At 36.0% G+C, this 5,126-nt stretch overlaps 1 pseudogene; it reads left to right on the plus strand.

Annotated features, from left to right (window-relative positions):
• The first annotated feature begins 2,352 nt into the window (after positions 1 to 2,352).
• Positions 2,353 to 4,476, plus strand: LOC143532661 (zinc finger BED domain-containing protein RICESLEEPER 2-like; annotated as a pseudogene).
• The last annotated feature ends 650 nt before the right edge of the window (positions 4,477 to 5,126 follow it).

Genomic DNA, 5,126 nt, shown 5'->3' on the forward strand with positions numbered 1-5,126 from the left:
TTAAAGACCGACATTGTGAACATAGATAACACCCATATGATATTAATTATGACACAAGAGACCGTAAATGACATTAAAAGCAGACGAGAATCAGATTAGAAGGTATTGATTCACATGGTAAGTTCGCCTAGGGTTTAAGATGAAAAAGATTTTACCAAAAGTTTGACCATGGTTGCCATTTATACTGAAACAGAAAACCCAGCGGCAAAGTTAAAATAACTTTGCCCTATCGATAAGTTTGCCATAGGCTTAAGTTCGCTAGAGAGTTAACTTCACGATAGCGAGGTGAATTAAAAAAATCGATAAAAAACGAAAAAACCAAGATTTTTATGAGAAAAACCATAAGACAAACTACATAACAAAGGTTAAATAAAAGAACGGGATCAAATTTCAGTCTTGCAGAAACCTAGCATGCTTTTGGAAAAGATCCGAACAGGAATCATACTGAATAAGAGGCTGTCCCACAGATCCATGTTCAGCATTATTATGACATAGAGAAACAGGTTGTAGGCAGGTATAAAACTTAGTATGGTTTTCATTGCTTCTGTGATATGGATTAAGTTCAATTATGCTCAAAATTTAGATGGACATCACTTGAGAAATGGTGATGCCTTCTATCTATTCTCAAAGCGTACTTGGCTTTCCCCAGATCACCCCGAGTTGACTTCGACCCGCAGTGTCTGATCAATCATTATGCACGAGTCTTGTCTTCGACAATTTCAAATTGCTTTCACAAGACTCAGTTGATGCTATATTAGAGGGGGCAATTCTGACCCAAAGTCATTTAATTGGGTTAGTTTGGGTTAAATTTAAAACCTTTTGGGTTGAAATGGGTTGGGTAATTTAATTGTAAGGGTTGAAATGGGTTAAATATGAAAAATCGTCTAAGAATGACGGGTCAAATTGGGTTGATAGTTTTATTAGAATGGGTTGTTTAGGGTCAGGGAATAGATCTCCAGTGAAAACCATGGGTTCGTGACTTCATCAGTTCATCTCATCTCCGCCTCAGCAGATTCAAGAAACACTCACACTCTCAAATTGGTGATTTAAAACCTTCGTTTCCCCCAATTTTCTCACACTCACACTCTCTCAACAGGTTCGTAATGGATTCAATTCATTGCTTTGAAATAATAAATCGATTCTGCATCGCACGTGCTTTAATTTTGGTTTTGTTGATTATTGCAGGTGAATTGATATATATATACCGAGCGACAGGATGAAGGCTAACGGTGACCTCTGACGGTAATTGTTGAAATTAACTTCATGCTTATAGATCAGTGTCTGCATTTGCTGATTATTGTAGGTGTAAAGTTAAATATCTTCAGTTGATATCTCATGTGATATAACTCTAACTATTACCAGTTCATTATTAGTTACACAGTTTTCATGTGTTGAATCAAACTGGATAATACAAGCAAGATCATTTTAGGCAAATGCAGTTATAAAACAAGAATCTTGAATTAGTGTTACAATATCCAACTCATCTTTCTCCAGTTGTAATTAAATTCCAGTACACAGTTAAAAAAAATTATCTTTAAACAACTAAACATGATCAAGTTCTCTTAGACATTTTATCAAACACTTGGTGTACATACTACATTAACCAACCAAAAAACAAGAACCCACCTGAAAGAACATGGTGAGGACATCAGAAGGTGAAACTGGAACAATAATAGTGTCTTGTTCAGCTACAGAAGAAGCCCTTATGTTCTTCAATCTTTTGGAAGTGGCAATGGTGATGCAGTGATGAGATGAGTGAAGTGTGTTATGGGTTTTATGGGGTTTGAAAACTGTGTAACAAGAGACTGAAGGAGATGCATAAATGGTTTTCAATAGATCAGTGTCTGCATTTGCTGATTATTGTAGGTGTAAAGTTATTTATCATTATTATTATTATGGTTATATCTACTGGTCTGCGGTCTGCCATATTCCAACCAAGGAGTTATTTATCAAATCCCAAATTAGATTATGTATATGTTGGTGTTGCATTAGTGTGAATGGCATTCTTCATTTGCATCAATAATATAAATATTATTGACGGGTCATATTAGTTGGCAGAATCATTAATAAGTTTAAGTATGATCCCCTCCTTATCATACAACATTGAATTGGATTAATATGTTCAAAAATGAATGTTAACATACTGTTGATCAATGGATTGTATTAACCTGCAAAGTTATTGTTCAACCTTAATATAAAGTGGAAATCTTTAATAATCTTTTGGTGTATATATCTTTAATAAAATTTTTATTAATTGTTAGGCTAAAACCGAACCAAAAACCGAAATGTTGACTTTTGTTAATATTTTTTACATGACTTTTGGTAGGTCAAGATTCAAGAATATTTGGCGATATGTCAAGCAACACTGGTTTTGATCAACATAGTATAGGTGAGGAACGAGATGATGAAGTTAATTCAAATGATGCAAGTAAACGTTCTTATGTTTGGGACTACTTTGGTTGCGTAATGGTTGAACCTGATGGGACGAAGAAAGTAAGTTGTAAAGCGTGTGGACAGAAGTACAAGGTTGGTTCAAATTTGGGAACATCGAACTTAAAACGACATATCCCTAAGTGTTTTGATATTGATGAGCTAGGTCCACCAATAAAGCGCGCCCCTTTAGATCTAGAAATGTATAAAGAGAAGATAGCAATTTCAATCATCAAACATAACTACCCTTTTAGTTATGTTGAACATGAGGGAACACGAGATTTGCATAAATTCTTACATCCTGATGTGAAGGACAAGACAAGAAACACTGCAAAGTCGCATATCTTAAGAGTATATGATCGGGAGAAGATGATTCTTAAAGATAAATTACAAAGCATGACTAGTAGGATATGTTTGACTTCTGACTTATGGACTTCTCTAACGACGGACGGATATATGGCATTGACAGCTCATTATGTTGATGAGGATTGGGTTCTAAGAAAAAAGGTACTAAATTTTAGATTTATACCTCCTCCACACACTGGTTTCATCATAGCAGAGCACATGATCAACTTTTTAGCAGAATGGGGTATTGAGAAAAAGATTTTCACAGTAACACTAGATAATGCAAAGTATAATGATGTTTTGGTATCTTCTTTGAAAAGTCTTTTGCGTTTGAATAACGTATTAGTGTGTGATGGTGATTATACTCATGTGCGTTGTTCTGCCCATGTATTAAATCTTGTTGTTCAAGCTGGAATTAAAGTAATTGAAGGAGCCATTGAAAAGGTTCGAGATTCGGTTAAGTATGTGAGAGGAAGTGCTGCTAGGAAGTGTAAGTTCGCAGAATGCATCGAATTACTTTCATTACGGTGCGGTAAACATGTTCGTCAAGATATCGTAACGAGATGGAATTCTACGTATCTTATGCTTGATTGTGCATTGGCTTATCGTCGGGCTTATTCTCAGTTAGCACTAGTTGATTCCAATTTTAAGAGTAATCCATCAGAAGAGGAATGGGAAAGGGTGGAAGTAATCACAAAATTTTTGAAACCTTTCTATGATATCACTACTTTGTTTCTGGAAGCTTATATCCGACTTCCAACTTATATTTTCATCAAGTGTGGAAAATTCAATTGCATATTGAAGAAGCAATTCGCAATACAGATGATGTTATTAGTAACATGGCAAAAGACATGAAAAAAAAGTTTGATAAATATTGGGAAAGTGATAGTATGGTGTTATCTTTTGCGGTTATTTTAGATCCACGGTACAAGGTTAAGCTTGTTGAGTATTGTTTCTCAAAACTTGACATGAAAGTTGAAGAGCGAAAAACGAAATTGAAGAGTATCGTTGATGGCATTCATAAGCTATTTATGGAGTATGATATTCAATCGGAGACAATGCCCGATTCTTCAAGACCCGAGAGTTCAAATGTTGGTGACAACACGTTGGACGAGTTGGAGGGATTTGACTCATTTGAAAGCCAATATAGAAATGATGTTAACGAAAAGTCTCAGTTAACATTGTACTTAGATGAACCTCAACTAGACAGAAAACAACCACTTGATGTTTTACGGTATTGGAAGGATAATCAAGGAAGGTATCCAAAAGTGGCTCTAATAGCTCGTGATCTATTGAGCATCCCAATTACTACCGTTGCTTCCGAATCATCTTTTAGTATTGGAGGTCGGATTTTGAGCAGGTATCGAACTTCACTTCTACCATCCAATGTCGAGGCGTTGCTATGCGCTCAAGATTGGTTGGATGTTTTACAAGGTATTAAAAGTTCATTCTTTTGCAACTAAATTTTATGAAATATCTTTATTAATATAGCACCTTTCATTTTTCACATATTTAGATGAAAACGAGATCGAGATGGAGGAACAACTTGCTGAAGACATTGAAGCGTTGATTCCGAGTTATAATAGTAGCAATTTTAGATTGACCGAGAGGTATTAAAAACTGAATTCTCTTTGCAATTTAATTTTATATTTGTATATGTTTATTAATATAACAACTTTCCTTTTTTACATATTTAGATGAAACGAGATCGAGATGGTGGAACAACTTGTGTTCACCAAGAATGCAGCTTGTAGTAGGGTTTCTAGTTGTTTTGAATTGTTTAATGTCATCATTGTTATTTTGGATAAAGACATTGTGCAAATATGTGATCTTAAAGTACTTAAATGATGTTTTGGTTAGGAAATGTCATCATTGTTTACCTTGTTTGAAGTATTGGTTATGTAACTTGATATGCGAGCTGTTACGCGCTGAAACGAGCTGAAAAACCGCTTAAACGAACTGTTACGCGCTGAAACGAGCTGAAAAACCGCTTAAACGAGCTGTTACGAGCTGAAACGAGCTGAAAAACCGCTTAAACGAGCTGTTACGTGCTGAAACGAGCTGAAAACCGCTTAAACGAGCTGTTACGCGCTGAAACGAGCTGAAAACCGCTTAAACGAGCTGTTACGCGCTGAAACGAGCTGAAAAACCGCTTAAGCGAGCTGTTACGCGCTGAAACGAGCTGAAAAAACCGCTTAAGCGAGCTGTTACGCGCTGAAACGAGCTGAAAAACCGCTTAAACGAGCTGTTACGCGCTGAAACGAACTGAAAAACCGCTTAAGCGAGCTGTTACGCGCTGAAACGAACTGAAAAACCGCTTAAGCGAGCTGTTACGCGCTGAAACGAACTGA

This window comes from Bidens hawaiensis, unplaced genomic scaffold (assembly GCF_021521415.1).
Source record: "Bidens hawaiensis isolate Kalapana, Puna unplaced genomic scaffold, B.hawaiensis_p1.1 tig00009540_1, whole genome shotgun sequence".
Taxonomy (NCBI): domain Eukaryota; kingdom Viridiplantae; phylum Streptophyta; class Magnoliopsida; order Asterales; family Asteraceae; genus Bidens; species Bidens hawaiensis.